The 20,319-nt window shown below is 29.6% G+C and overlaps 1 protein-coding gene across 3 annotated transcripts in view; it reads right to left on the minus strand.

The window, feature by feature from the left end:
- The window catches only part of LOC129911817 (uncharacterized protein DDB_G0284459), a 114,084-nt gene that overhangs the window by 54,247 nt on the left and 39,518 nt on the right, over nucleotides 1–20,319 (minus strand). The window contains exons 2-3 of one of the 3 annotated variants that reach the window (XR_008771702.1): nucleotides 19,989–20,103; nucleotides 19,600–19,935 (exon numbers count right to left, since the gene is read on the minus strand). The exons of the other annotated variants lie outside the window; for them this stretch is intronic. The gene's annotated coding sequence lies outside the window, so the exon portion shown is untranslated. Of the gene's footprint in view, nucleotides 1–19,599; nucleotides 19,936–19,988; nucleotides 20,104–20,319 lie in introns of those variants that run through there. 3 annotated transcript variants of the gene reach the window in all.

Raw genomic sequence — 20,319 nt, forward strand, 5'->3', positions numbered from 1 at the left:
TTAGTAGCCAAACCAATTTAAGACTTAAGATAAACTTAAAAATGAAATTGTGAAAAGAATTAAAATTTTGAGGTCAATAAAACTAAAGGTGTGTTTTTTAGTTTTTTTTTTTTATTGAAAAGAAGTTTATACACCTAGCCAAGGCGAATTATTCCTAATCTTAGTCTTATAACTAGCCAAATACTTTATGTTATCGGGCAAGTATTTATGTGTGGCCATTAAAAACATCACAAAGTGGCGTCTCTACAGAGAATATCTATGATTGCCTTAACGGCAACGGTAGATAGACTTACCGTTTTTTTTTTCAGAATATACCAAACAAACACCCCTTAAATTTTCCTTCCGACTTATTCTACACCCTGTATTTTCCTTTAAATTCAATTGAACTTTGTTAAAAATATGAGTTTTTCCCCTCGGTTATTTATTTTTCCCTTAATAAAAGTAAGGTATGTAAAATAAAATTCTTGACCACTGCTTACCTTACATATGGTAAAAGGCACACCACATCTCGTTATGTATTCCCTTCGTCAAAAGTCACATATCAAGTATCACTGATTGCGAAATGCCACAAATATAAATATTGAAGCCATAAAGTTAAAAATTCTTCTTTAAGGGTTGTAAACTTTCTGCTCAATTTTAAAAAAGTTCACAACAGCAACTTTAATGACTTAACCTTTAGGTTTTGTTTCTTATTCATAAGTTCATACACTTATAAAAACAATACAATAGGTAGTGTCCCACAGAGTTTAGTGACTCCTAATATATAAAGAAAAATCACTGTGATTCTACACTACACCACCGACCGTCTGAAGTGCAGAAATATACGAAGATCCTTTGGTTTTAATTAGGAAGTGTTCGTCACCCTCGCATTTATATTTATTTTTATAAGCCACAACATTTTTCATCAGGATATGGTTATCAACCTTCGTAGACAATGAAGACCCTCAGGCACTTTTATAAAACGTCTTTTCTTTTGAATTCAACTTGACTTTTAAGAAACAAAAAAAAAACTTAAAAAGATATCATCGGTGCTATATAACGCTCTTAAGGGTTGAAAGAATATGATTTATAGTCCGGAAGTTAGCTTTGTTTATCTAATATATAAAAATCTCGTGTCGCAGTGTTTGTTACCAAACTCCTCCGAAACGGCTGGACCGATTTATATGAAATTTTGTACACATATCGGGTAGGTCTGTGAATCGGCCAACATCTATTTTTCATACACATAAATGGTAAGGTTAGTCCACCATAAACTTTTTTTTTATTTTATTATTTATTATGAGAAAACATTTTTTTTTTTAATTTTTTTATAATTCACTATTGAAAAATACATCAACTCTGAATTTTAAATATTCTAAGACTAAACAATGTTTTTTAATCGCAATTTTTTGTTGAAAATCAAAGTGTTTTATTATTGTGAAACATTTTTTATATGTTTTTTGTTTTTTCTGTCGAAAAATATGAATGTTTGAACATTGTGATGTCAAATAAATCACATTTTGTGGAAAACGGGGAAGGGTAAAGCCCGGCTCAAGACAACAACTCAAGTAGGCGCGTATTTTTTCGGTTTTAATTTTTCAAGAATTATGACAAATTTTGTTATTGGTTGGTGGTTGGAGTGTGATTAAGATTTGGTGAGTTTTGTTAATTGGAATTCTTTGATGTCAACTGGGAAAGCGAATGTGAAAGTGATCTTTGGTATCTTTGGCAAAAACAACATAGTCTAAGAGCCCAGAGCAAATTTTGGGAGTGGAGTATAACCGAAATGTTAGTATGCAGTTTTATAGCCGTATGGGCTTTATTAAACAATTCAAAAGTCTGGCAGCTTTAAATCGCGGATTTATATGGTTTTCGGGCGGTTAAATAACGCGAGTTTTCATATCAAGGTGATTAGGCTAAATTAACACAAATTCACACTATCTGAATATAAGCACTTATATGTCATTTATCCTCAGCTTGAAGATATCAATCTTGACGGAGCGATCGATAGAACTCATGATATACGCTGTTTAATAGCCTGTTTTCGAAGATTGAATTATTCAGGCTTTGGTGAGATGACAAAACATCAGTCTTAATACATATCATAGAGGAAGGAATACCTAGAGAGCCGACTCGTACCCCCCTTACCTAAAACACCCGCAAATTTAATTTCAGATAATCTCTCTTATTTTTCTCTTGTTTTCCTATCTGTGAATACGTGTGAAAAGTACAATTCGTTTAATACCTTCCTTTCTCCAGTAGATGTCCTCACAAATTTTGAATTTAAACATGATTTTGGTTTGTACATGAACTTGAATAGCTCAAATAGCTCACTCCAGACACCCACCTTTCAATAAATATGTACAGAAATAAAAAAAAAGGTTCGTGTTTTGAATTTATTATATTATTTTTTTATGAATTTATTTCCTACTGAGCACTTAAATTGTTTTTAATTGTTTTGAGCTCAACTCCACAGTTGAATGTGTTGGTGCCATTTAAAATGCACGGGAAAACTACCACATATAAGCACTGTGGAGTTTTTCCTCTCATTGCAGCTTGTAGGGTGGAAGAGAAAAACCAACCGAAGTCGCGTCTCTAGGTATTCCTTCCTCTATGATACATATTCAGAATGTGAATTTGTATTAATTTAGCCTACTCACGTTATTCAACCCCCCGAAAACCATAACAGTCCGCGATTTAATGCTGCTAGACTTTTAAATTCGTTATATGCATAAGGCTTTAAAACTGCATACTCACATTTTGGTTATACCTACTTGCACTCCCAAAATTTGCTGTGGGCTCGCGATCTAAAGCCAAAGACACACAAAATTTCAAAAAAATCATTTTAATAAAAAAAATTTTTTGGTTGGACCAACCTAACCTTTTAAGGGTATGGAAAATAGGTGTTTGACGATTTTTGATTTCATAAAAATCGGTTCAGCCGTTTGGAGGAGCTTCATAAGAAACACTTCGACAAAAGAATTTTATGTAGGTATTAGATTTGTTGAGAAACGATTTGTGTTTTTATTGGAAAAGGTTCACACACTAAAGAGTCAAAAATTGGAAATAAATACTAGAAAAGGTGGAACGAAGTCCGCCGGGTCAGCTAGTAGATATTTAAATTTTAATTTGTAGGTATACAAAGAAACTCGTTAGATATTTTTTTGAAATGTCATACTAAGTTAAAAAAATAATCAATTTGTCTAGTCAAATTCCTTCCTTTTTCGGAAATAAAGAAAAGAAGTATTAAGTTACACTCGGAAATATTGCCTAGTTGCTTAACATAATAATTGTTCAACAACATTGGCTTAAATTCCATCTTTCCGCGTTTTCGTCACTGACTGTAAAATAATGAAACAATTTACATTAATTTTTTCCAAAGTGTCGACCAACAATTTCTTCCTTCATTAGCCAAATTGAAAAATTGATATATTACTTTTCAAAGCCACTTGTTGGCCCACGAAGATGTAAAAACATGTATGCTTCAATGTAAAGTAGCCAATTTTTATACATAGCTACATAATTGTATTTTTTCATGATAAAACAATTTTACATTTATGTCTCACACGTCAATTTATGACACATGCCAATTAATTGCAAATCGGGTATAAAATATTTTTATTTACCTATGACTGTAAACTGTAAAAAAAAGTCTTGTTTTTAAATCTTTCATTCAAATTGAAAGTGGTTTTGATACTGAATCGTGTCCATTTTGTGTATAAACACAATTGGATTAGATTTAGTTTTTTTTTTTTTTTGTTCTTTCTTGCATACAAATATAAAATAATGATTGACTATTTGAATCTGAATTCGAACGATTTTCAACGCTCAACATTTTTTAAACGGACTGTCTAAAAGTATGCTATATATATAAGAGTGGTGTATTTCTTCGCATCCGACGAATTTGCCATAGAGTATGCAACTTTTTTTTTATCCAATTGAACTTTAATACTGAACTGGTATACAATTTAACAAAAAAAAAAAAAAAACACTCAAAAGTCACAGCACTTTGTATATAAATTTTCATAGTACTCTCACGAACCTAAAATTTACTAGCGCCATCCCAATGTCTGGAAAAGAATCATTTTTTCTAGCAATTTTGTTGAAATCTGCACAGAAAGAAGGAGAAGCCAAGTTGGAACGAGAAGCAAAAAACGGGGAAGTATTCGACAAAGAAAGAGAAAATAAGGAATAGGAAAATAAAGAATAATAAAATGACAGCTGTTTTGTTTTTGTTTTGACTTTTGAGTAGTAGGTGGAAATAAAAGCTGCGTTCCTTTGGAAATATTTATCTACTGCTTAGTACTTAAAACTACTTTGATCTACTTTTGCTATACTGAAAAAGTAGTTCAAAGCACCTTTAAGTACTAAGCAGTAGATAAATATTTCCAAAGGAACGCAGCTAAAGATAGTAAACTGTTTCTTACTAGGTAGTAGGTAGTTGCTGCTAAGGTTTTTTTTTTTGTTATAAGAAGTAGAAGGAAGAAGATAAAGACAAAATACTGTCTCTTGCTAGCAGGTAATGTGTGCTTATGAATATTTTTTTGTCGTGTGGTCTTTGTATATGAATTTTCATCTTTGTATATCATAGTCTATTGAATAGACCCTTTTGGATGGAACAAATTCGTTCAAGAGTTTTTATTGGCGATTATGATTCCTTGGCATACAAGAATACTCCAGCCAAAAGTGCTACTAAATCCATTGGTGCATTTCTGAGAAAACGGCAACACTGGTCACTTTTCAGTTTTTTTGATTTAACTCGAAAACCAAGCCTGACTTTGAAATGGTTCAAAGACACTTTTCATAGCAAATTAAATTTTCTGTCAAGTTAAGATGGTTAAAAAATTTTAAAAATTATTTTTGACTAAAATTCTAACCTAAAATCAAAGAAAAAAAAGTTAAAAAATTGACAATTTTATTTTTTTTTACTAAATCAAGGGGCATTTTGTGTATGTAGCCGGGACGTCCAAACTTTGTACTAATGAAATGAAGTAGAGGTAAAATCCTTTGATAATATGCAATTTTTAATTTTTTTTGTCAAGAAACAACTTAAATGTACCTATTCAAAAATTAGCACTTTTTCTAAATTTTTGACTTTTTTAGTTAAAAGCAAGTTTTTAAAACTCGATAAAATCGTATTAATTGGTAACTTTTAGACTTTTAAAGTAAACATACTTCGAGGGATTGATTTAATATAAACTAAATATGACAAACAAAAAAATTTATTTGCATCCTTATGGCCTTTTGTGCAATTTTGTGTATGTGCATTTTTATAAATTCGGGTCGAATGGATGGACAGAGAGCCATTAGCTTTGGTCTATTGCATAGAAGAACATTTAATACCAACTCTTTTACTGTTTTCAATGGCCTGAAAAACAATTCTTGTAAAATCCGCGACCAAAGAAAAGTTTCTCTTGAAAAACGAAAAAAATACTCTAATGAGTTTGAAACAAAATAGCTCAGGCAAATTAGTAAATCAAATTGCACTTTTCGCGGGACAAATTTTTTTCATGGAACGTGTTTAGGTGAATGTCCTTATCGTAAAAGTGAATTTTTTGGGATGATAAGATATCGGGAACAGCCGCCATCTTGGAAAAGAGGTCGGTGCCGTTTTTATTTTATAACTCCATTTTAACTCATTTAAACCAAAAATGTCCGAGGATAAACTTATTATCAATTAAATTATCTAAAAAATTATATACAAATGAATTCCGTGAGTTAGTTAAATTCAATTTTATAGTCGGTCAAAGTCCGGGTTCTTCTCGCAAAGTTAAGACAATATGACATTTTTTCAAATATCTGAAGAACTTTTTATTTGTTTGGGATTTTCTTAAAGAATGAATTATAGCACTTTTAATTATCTATAAAATGAGCCCTTTATCGTAACTGTAACCAACATAATGTATAAGCCATCTAACGTCGAAGTTCACATTCTACTAGTCAAAAGTGAGAAAATAACAAGTTTTCTTCTATTAGACCGAGCAAATTTTTGAAGTTGAGGTACAACCAAAATATAAGTAAACAGTTTTTTAACTATATTCGTCTAAATATTGAATTAAAAGTTTGAAATCTTTAATGTTAACCTTTTATGGTTTTCGAGGTTTTAAATGAAGTGAATTTTCCAATTAATGTGAATAAGCTAAAGTGACACTATTTAAAATTCTAAATATAAGAACTGATGCCCTGTCATTTTTCCTAAACATGAACACCTTAATCTCAGCATTACGATAAGTATAACTCAAGATATGAGGTGTGTAAGCCGTTATGTTTTCGAGACTATTGTGTTTAATTTTTGATTGTTTATTTGAACTATTGAAATCCCAAATATGTTCAGTTAAAAAATCGTATATCATGACTTCGACGTTTGGTTGCTTCTACAATGTGATGGCTACAGTTATGATAAAGGGCTCATTTTATAGATAATTAAAAGTGCTATAATTCATTCTTTAAGAAAATCCCAAACAAATAAAAAGTTCTTCAGATATTTGAAAAAAATGTCATATTGTCTTAACCTTGCGAGAAGAACCCGGACTTTGACCGACTATAAAATTGAATTTAACTAACTCACGGAATTCATTTGTATATAATTTTTTAGATAATTTAATTGATAATAAGTTTATCCTCGGACATTTTTGGTTTAAATGAGTAAAAATGGAGTTATAAAATAAAAACGGCACCGACCTCTTTTCCAAGATGGCGGCTGTTCCCAATATCTTATCATCCCAAAAAATTCATTTTTACGATAAGGACATTCACCTAAACACGTTCCATGAAAAAAATTTGTCCCGCGAAAAGTGCAATTTGATTTACTAATTTGCCTGAGCTATTTTGTTTCAAACTCATTAGAGTATTTTTTTCGTTTTTCAAGAGAAACTTTTCTTTGGTCGCGGATTTTACAAGAATTGTTTTTCAGGCCATTGAAAACAGTAAAAGAGTTGGTATTAAATGTTCTTCTATGCAATAGACCAAAGCTAATGGCTCTCCGTCCATCCATTCGACCCGAATTTATAAAAATGCACATACACAAAATTGCACAAAAGGCCATAAGGATGCAAATAAATTTTTTTGTTTGTCATATTTAGTTTATATTAAATCAATCCCTCGAAGTATGTTTACTTTAAAAGTCTAAAAGTTACCAATTAATACGATTTTATCGAGTTTTAAAAACTTGCTTTTAACTAAAAAAGTCAAAAATTTAGAAAAAGTGCTAATTTTTGAATAGGTACATTTAAGTTGTTTCTTGACAAAAAAAATTAAAAATTGCATATTATCAAAGGATTTTACCTCTACTTCATTTCATTAGTACAAAGTTTGGACGTCCCGGCTACATACACAAAATGCCCCTTGATTTAGTAAAAAAAAATAAAATTGTCAATTTTTTAACTTTTTTTTCTTTGATTTTAGGTTAGAATTTTAGTCAAAAATAATTTTTAAAATTTTTTAACCATCTTAACTTGACAGAAAATTTAATTTGCTATGAAAAGTGTCTTTGAACCATTTCAAAGTCAGGCTTGGTTTTCGAGTTAAATCAAAAAAACTGAAAAGTGACCAGTGTTGCCGTTTTCTCAGAAATGCACCAATGGATTTAGTAGCACTTTTGGCTGGAGTATTCTTGTATGTCAAGGAATCATATTCGCCAATAAAAACTCTTGAACGAATTTGTTCTATTTTTGCTCTGGAGCTCGGGTCTATTAAATAGACTATCAATTGATATACAAAGTTTTCATGTTCATGAGATTTTGGGTGTGTTGTGTGTATTTTCATTTGTGACCTTGTTGCTTGCTTGTGTAGGTATGTAGGATTTTTTTGTTTTGATGTTTTAATTTTCAGGATTTGGTACCTATTTGATTTAAATTCTGAGTGTAAGCTTTAGTTTGTTGATGATTTTGTTTCTTTTTATAGGTAGTTTTGCTAAGCAAAAAGGGCGTAGAGTAATGGCACTTAAGTACGGGAAAGTTACATAGATTTTATTAAATGGGGTCTGGGAAAAATTAATAAATGCATTTTGATTTCAGGACTCGAAAAGGTATCAAAACACGAGTAAAAAACCATATTTTGCCCAATGGCACTTAGAGTCATTGGGCCGTAATTTTGATATTTAAAAAAAATTTACTTTTTCTCATAACTCGTGTGTTTTTGAATCTACAGAAATTAAATGTACGGCAAACTTGAAGATAATTTAATTTGCTACAATATAGTTAAATAACTTTTTTTGATTATTTTTTCGGTTTAAGAGTTAAGGTGGTTTTTTTTTAACACGTCAAAGGTTGATTATTTATTTTAGTCATAGCTATCTCTTTTATTTGAGCTTTTTTTTTTGAAAATTTGTTCCAAGTAAAAGTTGTTAATCTATTTTACCTTCATTTTTTACATTAGCGGTTTTTCGGTTAGACAGATCGTTTTCCATTTGTAGGCAAAAAACTTCAAAATTGTTCTGCAGTCACTCTCTATCTGCAAAGTTGATACCCTTTAGCGATTTTTTAGGAAAACGCTATACTTTGGTATGCCTTTACTCATGCTAATGTTAATTTCTCCGTAAATATGTATGTACATACTTATATTAGAAACTTTATTAATGTCTTGATTTTTAGAAGAAATGCTACTCTTTTTAACTGCATTTAAGAAATGTTATCATCTTTTTTTAATTGCTCAGATATTAATTTTTAAATAGTAGGTATTCATTTTTTCTACCCATGATAATTTTTGACTTTGAGGCCTATTTTCTTCGATAAATGTACTATAACATCACAAAAATAGTGTTTTGGACGTTCAAAACTCAATATCTCAAAAACTTTTCACGTTAGAGCTATTTTAATGCTAGATTCAAATTAAAAAGGTCAAATGCCATTTGAAAAGTATAATTCAGTTTCTATGGAAAATTATTTCTCGCCAATATTACTGTCATTTACGGAAAAATCGATCTTAAAAACCGGTTTTTTGTTTTAGTTTTTTGTTTTGTTTAGTTTTTCCACACAATCTTAAATAACAGGTTTTAATCTAAATAATTGCACTCCAAACTTTTCAAAAATCAAAAATTTGTTCGGTAACTTTTTTGTTTGAAAAATAGGCTTTTTTTCAAATTTAATTCGTCAAAAATCCAAAAATTAACTTTTTGCTCAAAAAAAAATTTTAAATACATAGGAAATATAACAAAGTAATGTTTGACCAAGTTTTGTTAAAATTCAGCTATTTTTGTAAAAGATAAAAATATTTTTGCATTTTTTCAATATTTTGAGGTTATATAAAAAAATGGTTTGAGTAAAAGTTGTAGACATTTTTACGATCTACAACTTTTGATTTCTTATCTTTTTTCGATATGAGGTCTACTTTTGACAGAAATCGTAAAAAACCACGATTTTTGACACCCAACCCACTTTTTCGCCCACCCACCCCCTTTCCCCCAAGTTGTTTGTGGGCAATTTATTTATTTATTTACTTGTGGGTGATTTGTAAATAATTCAATCCAAATTTGGTATACAAAGCACAGCAATTGCACCAAGAACCAAACGTGTGGTATATGATATGGCCATTGTATATGAATTTTCAATATTGAATTGATATACAATGATATGGCAGCTTTGTACACCTATTTTAAATACAAATATCAGCATTGTATATCAAAATCAATTCATATACAATACAATCAGCCTATAGAGACAAATAATAATTATTTATTGAGTTTCTAACGAGCGGTATAACAGATTAAAAATTTGAACTTTTAAAAGTAAACGACTAACGATGAGAACTTTGAATAGAATGGGGTTGATTTTCATTTTATTCAGTTTTTATCATTGTATATCAATTCCACACGACAAAAAAATATTAAAAAAAAAAATACCTTAGCAGCATCTATCTAGAAAGAAACAGTTTACCTTCTTTATTTTCTTCCACCTACTTCTCAAAAAAAAAAAAAAAAACAGTTGTCATTTTATCATTCTTTATTTTTGTATTCTTTATTTTCTCTTTCTTTGTCGATTCCTTCTCCTTCCCCGTTTTCGCTTCTCCTTCTTTCTGTCATAGAGAAAGGAATACCAATAACAATAAAATAAAGGCATTCATAGAAAAAAGTAGTTTTGGTTTTTTGTTAATTTCTCAAAAATGACAAGATATTTTTGGATCCGGTTTTCTGGGGGGTCATTCCGTAATTTTGAAAACGATAATCGAATCGATGATAATAGTTTTACAGTTTTAGAATCTTTTAAGTCAATTCTAATTCAATACTTCCTAAATAGTTTATATATGTAAATATAAGTTTTCGTATCCTTAGAAGTCGTATTAGTCTAGGTGATTTAGAGCCATTTTCTTCACTAAAAGTTGAACTCAAGTTGAGGATTTTTATCCTCAACTTGTGATTTTGTTTTTCTTCAATCATAGTTGACATTTTCAACTTTTGATTCTCAACTCTCAAGTTCATCAACTTCAGATTTTCTCAACTTGAGAAATAAAAGAAGTTGAGAGAGCAAACTTGAGATTTTACATTAAAATGTCATATTTTTTTCTTTTTATTTCCTTTTAAAGCATTTAATTTGATGAAAAATGAAATGCCTATCCGTTTACAAGAACAATTAACTTAAAATTTAGGATTTAATTAAAATAAATGAAAAAAAATGGCTCCAAAAAGATTTGTAAAAAGAAAAATATCCAAGTATATTAACAATTACATTCAAATCACTTTTTGTTGCACTTCAAAGTTAATTAATGAGGATGTGCAACAGATTCTCCAATTGAAGAGAGATAAAGAATTTATCAATAAATAAATCATACACAAGACCCGCCGATTTTTTTATATTACTTCAAAATGTTTGCTATCACACGTCACGCGGCACACACACATTTTTAAAATAAATTCATTTGTTTAAAAATCATTTTACCACTCGAAAAACAAAATTTAACGATATGAAATACAGATTTTTAATTATTTTTAAAACAAAGCTGACATTTTGAACACAAAGATTCCATTCAAATGACACATAAATTGCTTTTCAAATATAAACTGTCACAAATATCCTAAGGATATTTTTTTTAAACTGAGAGTTGGCCAACTTCTGTTTTCTAAACTCGAGAGTTGAGAAAAAAATGTGAAGAAAACAAATGTTCAACTTGTGTTTGAACTCTCTAGTTGAAGTCAACTCTCAAGTTCACCAACTCTGAAGTTTGCTTCAAGTTGAGCAATAGTGAAGAAAATGGGCCTAGTAGTTGCCTCTTACTCGGGTGTCCGAGGTTCGATTTTTATTTTCGCAATAATCTTCAATAAATAAACGATAGCTAAATAGGTCTCGTTTTTGGAGAATTTATTCGTTTTTGGATGCAATATTTGATTTTTTAAAAGTGTTTATTAATTTATTCCAATCACCGATTAATTTGCAAACTCCACAAACAAAAAAATATTAATGATTAATTTCTACGAATAACCATAATGCTAGAGTAAATTATTTTAATATGTGTATCGAAAACTATTCGTTTTTTAATACAAGATATAGGCGGAATGTATGTTGAACGGCGGCCGTTGTTTAAATTAATAGTTTCTAATACTAAAACGAACGCTTCTTTGGATAGGCGAAAGTTTTGAAAAAATCTGTGAGAATTATTATCAAAATGGTCATGTACACTTACATATGCGTTGGAAGAGACAAAGGATTTGATTTGTCTCTAAGTTGCCTTCTTAATCGTATCGTACCTATATAATTTTTGAAAATTTTCATTTTCCAAAATTAATGCGTTTAAACGTCGAAAAATTTTACTATAGCTGGATCAATATGAATTTTTTTAATGACCCAAGAGTCAAAACTTACATACATTGAATATAATTTTGGAAAATGCGTAAAGTGTTTTGTTACACATATTAAAATAATTTACTCTAACATTATGGTTATTCGTAGAAATTAATCATTAATATTTTTTTTACTTGCTCAAAAGGGCAAGTATTGGTTTCGTGTGGAAAAAAAAATTTGAGGTTTTAATCAAAACCAACATTACGATGATGGAGAATTCCAAAAAAGTGGGTCTCGCAATTCCGTCCGTCCGTGCGTCCATCTGTACACATTTCCACAGCCTAAACGCGTTAATGGATTTTCTTCAAATTTGGTACAGATGATTTTTATGGAATTCTGAAAGTTGTTTTTTTTTGGTTTTTTTATATCTCGCTTAGAAAGTGTACCTCCCATACAAATTTTTCAATTTAACCAAATAACTCGAAACGGCTCGAAAGATTTTGATTAAACTTTGCAGACATAATATTCAAAGCTATTGCAATAAAACTGCTTTTTTATTTTTTCCAAAAAAAAGTCAAATAAAAAAAAATTTTTTTTTTTTATATTAAAAAATTTGCCCTAAATGTCGGCTCTTCCCCAACCTCAACAAAATTTCTTAAAAAGTTATATAGAGGCAGCTCGCAAAATCTACAAGTAATATAACATAAAAGTGCTTTGAACTGCAAGAGCAAGTACGTGCGACCCCAGTCGTGCATTTTATTTTGTTAGTGGAGTTTTCAAATTAATCGGTGATTGGAATAAATTAATAATAAACACTTAAAAAAATCAAATATTGCATCCAAAAACGAATAAATTCTCCAAAAACGAGACCTATTTAGATATCGTTTATTTATTGACGATTATTGAGAAAATAAAAAAAAAACAATTTCAATTTCTGGAATCGAACCTCGGACACCCGAGTAAGTGACAACTACTAAATCACCCAGACCTAGACTAACACGACTTCTAAGGATACGAAAACTATCTTATATATAAAAAAGAGTTCGTTAAGTGTGTGTGGCCGATAAACTCGCGTTTGGCTGGTCCGATTTTGGTAATTTTTGTTTTGTTTGAAAGGTATTAATATGTAGATGGTTTGTATCAAAAAAAAATAATACCTTTTCTCCCATCTTCACATAGATGTCAATTTGTACGAGTGAAGAAACACTCTAGCTTATTAAAAAGTTTAACTAAGCTTAATTTGTAAAAAAAATATACTAAGACAGGCTTTCAAAATAATAATTATTTTGTTTATAGTCTTAAAAAAGTCAAAGAATTCATACTTTCTGATAAAAAATAACGTACAAAAAGGGAAAAGCTCCAAAAGGCGTTTCCTATGGAATTCACGCGCAGGTAAATAGGACAAAAAAAATTTAAGACATTTCGACAGCATGCACCAAAAAATTTTATTTTTACTTGCGCTATATGTATATCAAGTTTTGCATTCGTACAAAAAAAAGTTGAGATAACATTTTTCCCCCTTACATTACGATGATAGAGAATGCCAAAAAAGTGGGTCCCGGAAGTCCGTCTGTCTGTAAACGAAGCTACAGCCTAAACGGATGAACCGATTTATGTCAAACTTGGTATGTAGCGTTATTTGGCGACTCTCCAGAGGGGTTTTGGGAATTAATTTTTTTGGGCCAAAAAAACGGTACTTGTCATATACCGATTTTAGTAAAATTGAAATATCTCCAAAACGGCTCCAACGATTTTGTCAAAAAAATTCAAATAAAAGTTTTACAAAAAGGTCTATCTTTTAATAAAAAATTTTATTTTGAAAATCATTATTAACGGTACGTGCCATAGAACCGTTTATTTTTAAATCCAATTTACTCCGAAACTACTTATTCGATTTAGATGAAATATTTTCTGAAAAAGCATTTATATAATTTTAATATAAGCCAAAAATAAAATAATCAAATTTTGGAAAACGGGACATTGGATTTTTTTGAAATTTTGGTTTTAGGTGTTAATGAGTGATTTCTACAAAATGGCATACCAATTTTTTTTTGAAGACGCTTGAATTCAAATGGGAAATCTGACAGAATCATTGGACCTTGACGAATCAACACATCTTCGCCTTTGAGTTTTTCACAAAAAATGGTAGCTTAAGGTCCATTTTCTTCACTCGGAGTTGAACAAAACTTGAGAATTTTTATATTAAAAATTCTCAAGTTATGTTCAACTCCGAGTGAAGAAAATGGACCTAAATTAGATTTGCCATTAACTTCTTCTTTGTACATTGTAAAGTTAAGGTGGCTGTATGTTCCGAAGCATAATAATGGGCGCTACTTCTTTCCGCTATAAATGATGTTGAGGCAGTCCTGGTATACCCAATGAATTCAAAAACTCCGTTTGGTAATTTGATACATAGCATTCATTTTTGTGATAGGTTCAACCGATTTGTAGTCAAAAAATTGTGCATTTATATCGTTTAAAATTGTTGCATTGATTTCAGAAACATTTTTATTTGTACCAGCTATTATTGCACGTTCACTCAGCCAAGCATGATTTTTGTAATTTGTTTTAATACTTGGAAATACACTTATAAATTGTTTTGAAGTGTAATTCGGCCTTCAGAATCAAGTGCCATTTTTCCATTAACAATGTCCAATAACTGCTTAAATTACAATAAATTTGTTAATGTTCATTACAATAAACCAGTTTTTTTTTTCGGTTTTAATTTATTTTCAAACAGGTTCTATTTTTTTTTTAAATGTGCACTCAGCGAAGCGGGTGGGGGTAAGCTAGTTATTTATATAAACTATTGAGGAAATATTGAATCAGAATTAACTTAAAATTGCTTTAAAGATTCTCAAACTGTAAAACGATTATCATCGATTCGATTATCGTTTTCAAAATTACGGAATGACCCCCTGTTTTGTTTAAAAATAAATAAGAGCATCGAATTTTAAAAACATACTTAGTAGGTACTTAATTACATAAAACTTTAAAAAAAAAATTTTTTCCAAAATTTTGATTTTGAAAATGAATGCTTAAAAAAATATGCCATAAAAGACAAGTTTTTTGGCTTTACAAAAAGATAGGTGTAAAAATTGATTTTTTATAATTTTTTTCCAAACTAATTCAATTTTTTTTTAACTGCCCCTCCCCGCTAAATGAGGGGGAATAGACCCCCCGATAAGATTTTTTTCTTGTCTCGACCCAACCTACAGGCTCTAGCTTTTTGGCACATTCCTCCTGAACCATCTTGTATTTCAGCTTAACGTAAGAGTAAAATTCTTATTTTTGCAGGTGATATGAAAATTTACAAAAGAATAAGGTCCGCGAATAACTGCATATCCTTGCAAGACAATGTTGATAGTTTTATTATTTGGTGTACAAAGAATGGTTTAAATCTCAACCCAACTAATAGTCAGACCTTTGACCTTTTTCGAGAACATAACTCCTAGTCTGTATGGTTATAAAATATCGCAACACATTTTACTTCGAGTTCAAAGTTTTAAGGACCTTGATGTTAACCCAATCTCGATTTCACGGTGCACATTAATTTAGTTGTCAGCAAGGCTAGCAATATGTAAGGTTTTGTAAAACGTTTGCCAAGAGTGTACACTGAACCAAAAAGGTACATAAAATTAATGAATTTGTACATTAAATTAATGTAAAAATTCATGGCAAATGAGCCAATGTAAAAATTCATTAAATTTAAGAATCTTTTTAAGAACAAATTCATAAGGGAATGAATCTTTCTTAAAAGTTAAAAATAAGTTCTTAAATTTTATGAATTCTGTTCATACACGAGTTCGAAAATTTTTGAACATGTTTAAGAAAAGTTTCTTAGATTTTAAGAAAAATTCATACAATTTAAGAATTATTTCTTATAAATTAAGAACAAAGTTTAAGAAAAGTTTCTTACGTTTTAAGATTATTTCTTAAATTTTATGATTTTTTTCATAAATTCCGGAAAAAATTGAATTTTTTATGAAAAAAAATCATAAAAACTATGAATTTTTCTTAAAGTTTTATGATTGTTTTCATAAAATGTAATACACTATTCATTAAAATGTATGCATTTATTTATATAGATGCATATAATATACATTACCATTCCAAGCATTTAATTTGTTCCTGAAAAAAATTGTATTCCAATCAAACAAACAGCAAAAGAAAACAACCCAAAATCTAAAACAAAGAAATGAAACAGTTTTTAAAAATAAAAGAAATGTTACAAAAATGTTTTATTGGTCACTTTCACTATAAATATCATTATAAATTTATTTTTACTTGCTCTATAGGGCAAGTATTGGTTTCGTGTCGAAAAAAAAAATTGAGGTTTTAATCAAAACCAACATTACGATGATGGAGAATTCCAAAAAAGTGGGTCTCGCAATTCCGTCCGTGCGTCTGTACGTCTGTGCGTCTGTGCGTCTGTGCGGTTGTGCGTCCATCTGTACACATTTCCACAGCCTAAACGGGTGGATGGATTTTCTTCAAATTTGGTACAGATGATTTTTATGGAATTCTGAAAGTTGGTTTTTTTTTGTTTTTTATATCTCATTTAGAACGTATACCTCCCATACAAAAAAATACGATATTACGAATTTCTCGAAAACGGCTCTAACGATTTTGATTAAACTTTGTATACGTAATATTTAAAGCAGTGGCAATAAAACTGCATTTTTTTTTCTCAAAAAAGTCAAATAACAAAAAAAAAATTTTTCATTTAACATAATTTTGCCCTAAATGTCGGCTCTTCCCCAATATCAATTTTTTTTAAATTTAGATCCAGCTTTTAAAATCTACAAGTAGACTAACATAAAAGTGCTTTGAGCTGCAAGAGCAAGTACGTGCGACCCCAGTCGTGCATTTTATTTAATTTAATTTTTCTTTTTTAATTGATGCATCATCTGGAAAGATAAAAAAAAGTTTGTATTAGTAAAATGACTATGCACTATTTGGTGCAAAAAATCGAAATAAAAGGTAGAATTATCTTTTACCTTATTGTAATCGGGAGCATTAGGTTCTGCAGCTGAAAGAAAAAACAATACAAAATTGAATAAGTTGGGGAAAAATCACAATATACAAAATTTAGGTAGATACAGCATCAAATAGAATAATTTGAGGAATGTTGATAATATTACGTTAAAACAAATTTTAAACATTTAAAGGAATTAAATAACATGCAACACTTACTAAATTCTATGTTTTCCAAACATGATGTGTTTGCTTTATTTTGCAATGACAACTTCGGGTGTACTGGATCTGTTGCAAATAGCCTTTAAGATGGTGCAGTATAGTGCCCTTTTTCCGGTTCTATTATTTTTCGATAACACTGTCTGAAATTGAAGATTACTCACGTGCCTACTCGTTTCACAAAAGTATCTAAATTATGTAACTATAACAAAAAATTTTTAAATATATTTAATATATGTTTAAAAGAAAGAAATGTTTAACAAATTATGTTTTTATACTTATCTGAGTATATGGGAAAGAGGCAACGGGAACCAACAAGAGTATAATGTCTTATACCTACAAAATTGTTTACGTGGTTTAAAATGCTTAACACTGTTTATAATAAATATTGTTTTTTATTCACAAACTTGTTTCGGCAACGACTAACTGTCCACTTTGAATATCAGATTTTAAACTAAATCTGCAGAGAAAACCTTCTAAGGCATAGATTCAAAACAACAGTTATTATTTTCTAGATTGATGAAAAAATACATAGACTTTAAGAAAATATACTTAAAACCTCAAAACGTAAGAATTTTTTCATAAATTATATGTATACTTTCATAATATTTAATGAATTAATTCTTTAATTTTGGAAAAATATGAATTTCGAACATAAAAAGTATGAACAGATTCTTAAATTTTAAGAATAAGTTCTTAATACTTAATACAGGATAACGGTAAAATATTCGTTATTTTTCGATTAATGAAAAAATACATTCATTTTAAGAAAAAATACTTAAAAACACAAAATTTATGAATTTCTTACAAATGTAATTTTGAAAATAGATTTTATCAATTTTAGAAGGGAAAAAAAGTCAATTTTAAAAATTATCTTAACAAAAAATACAACTGAATGGAAAATAAAAGTGAATTTCGTTTATAAAAGTATGTCCAGATTCTAAGATTCAGTAAAATATTCTTTCGAATTGGGGCTAGAAGTTTATGAATTTATTCATTAACCTTCGTATTTGTTCTTAAAAAAAATTCATAAAATAGGAAAATTTTTATGAAAACTGATTCTTAAATTTTATGAATCTTTCTTAAAACTAAACTTTTTTTTTAAGAATTTGTGCTTAAATTTAATGAATTTTTCTTAAAAATGTATGAATTTTGGTTTATGAATGAGATTCATAGTTTTTAAGAATAATACTTTTTTCAGTGTATAAGGATCCTTCTTCTATTTATTTTCGTGCATTTTATTTTGTTGTGTTGTTCTTATTTTAAATATGTAAATTTAGTTTTAGTGGAGTCAAATTAGATTTATACGATAATATCATGAAAATGGCGTTTTGCAAAAGTTCAAATGCGGGTAGCGGGGAAACCACGCAACTTAAAATTAAATCATCATGGATTTGATTCCTTACAGTTCTAGAGAACATCCCTACAAAGTTTGAGCAAAATCTAAAATTAGGCAGCGATTCCGATTGAACGCTTTCATTCGTAATGACAGTAAACGGTCCTTTAAAATTGTTGTAATCAAGAGCGTTGAAATTTTTTTTTTTTGACCTTTTAATAATTCAGCCCTATAGTGGTTTTACAGATTCATCGCCTTTCCCTGGATTCCGAGATTTTACCAATTTTATGCTTAATTTGACTCGACTATTTGTTTGTTTGGTGAAATAAAAAATATCTACATTTAACTTATTTAACTTTTGAGAAAGCTAAGAATTTACAAATAAATATTAAGAAGAACAATTTAGTAGATAAAATATAATGATTTTTCAAACTTATCACAGAATTGTGGGCTTTTGAATTTAATTATGGCTAACAATATACTCGTAGGTATAATTTTGCAATATTTTTTTTTTTCAATTATAATAGTTTCAAAACTATTAACCCCATTTAAGAGACACCTTTAGTCAATTAGTCTCCACTATTCCAGGGTAGTTTGGTTATAATGTGCAACGCACTTATTTACATATCATCAAGTAAGTAAAGAGGCGACAAATTACAAAATACTGTCTGACTAGCAAAATAATTTTTTTCTTCATTAAATTTTTCATTTTCAAACAAGAAAAAAAAACAACAACAAATGAATGATAATTTGGTGTCGCAAAAAAGTCCAGCCAAGCAATCTCAAGCAATCGATTGAGGCACACCGGCATTTTTGTGCCTGTCCCACTGTCCCAAGGCAAATCAATCAAGTTACCAATTTTCCAGATGCATTGCTAAAACTTGCAGTAGCATTTTTTTTCTTGATAAATTTGGTCTGTTTTGTTGGTTGAAATTTGTTGCATCACAATGTTTAGTGGGACTGGTCTCTGAGCGATGAATTGCCTGCTTCTTCTTTATTAAGGCTTTTGGAATTTATGGTAAGCAGAAAAATTATTTAATCAAAACCCAAAGCAGATGCGGAGAGTCTTGAAGGCATATATCAATATGCGGACGCGGCTCGATGCGACGCGACGGTGGCGGTGGCAAAACTGCAACCAGCTTTGGCATCATCCTCTCTGTCAATGGGATTTTCGAGATGGTGATGCTTTATTTCCTGGTTTCTTATTTTTATAAATAAAGTGAATCCAGTCACACTACTTTTATCCGTTTTGTGTAAAAGTTGTTTGGATTGTGTTTGGTATCGTTATGAGAAATGTAACCACAACATGTTTTTTTTTTTTATTTGAGGCTCAATATACATACCTACTACACAAAAAAGGAACAAAAAGATGGCAACTATATGTGGACAAAGCATATTGCAATCAATCCAAATGTCAATAGTAATTTTATTAAATTGTATTACGAAGGAAAAATTTTATGTAAGGTCATATTTTTTAGATGTGCAATATTAGCAGAGAAACTAGGCTTTGAAGTCATAAAAAAAAATATTAACCGATTTGACATATTTTTTATACATATGGTGAACTCTATCGTCACATATTGTTAATTTGTTCAGTGACCTCAAATTTTTTGAACCAAACTTATCTTAGTACACCTTCTGTCCATGTTTGTCCACCCAATATTTTCGTTCGTCCACCCTTTAAAAAACTTAATTCTTTTTTTTGTAGCAAGTCTAAAAAATGAAAAATCATTAAATTTGAGATAGACGTACATACAAAACCAAACCTGTCTAATTCGTTTGTTCACTATTTGTCCATGTTTGTCCAGCCAAAATTTTCGTTTGTCCATCCTTCAATAATTTTTTAGAGCGAATTCTCTTTTTTTATAGGAAGCCTGAAAACTGAAAAATCGACTTAAACGCTCAAATTTTGAGTTAGACGTATAAAACCAACTGCAATCGTTTGTCCACCTCGAGTTCTTTATGTATACCAAAAAACATCGTTTGTCCACCGTCCGTTTAGCAGATATTCAAAAAACAATTTTTTTTATAGAAACTCATATATACAAAATATCATTTTTCATAAAATCCCCAAAAATTATTTTTTTTTTTTTCAAA

The sequence above is a fragment of the Episyrphus balteatus genome, chromosome 2 (genome assembly GCF_945859705.1).
Source record: "Episyrphus balteatus chromosome 2, idEpiBalt1.1, whole genome shotgun sequence".
In the NCBI taxonomy this organism is placed as follows: domain Eukaryota; kingdom Metazoa; phylum Arthropoda; class Insecta; order Diptera; family Syrphidae; genus Episyrphus; species Episyrphus balteatus.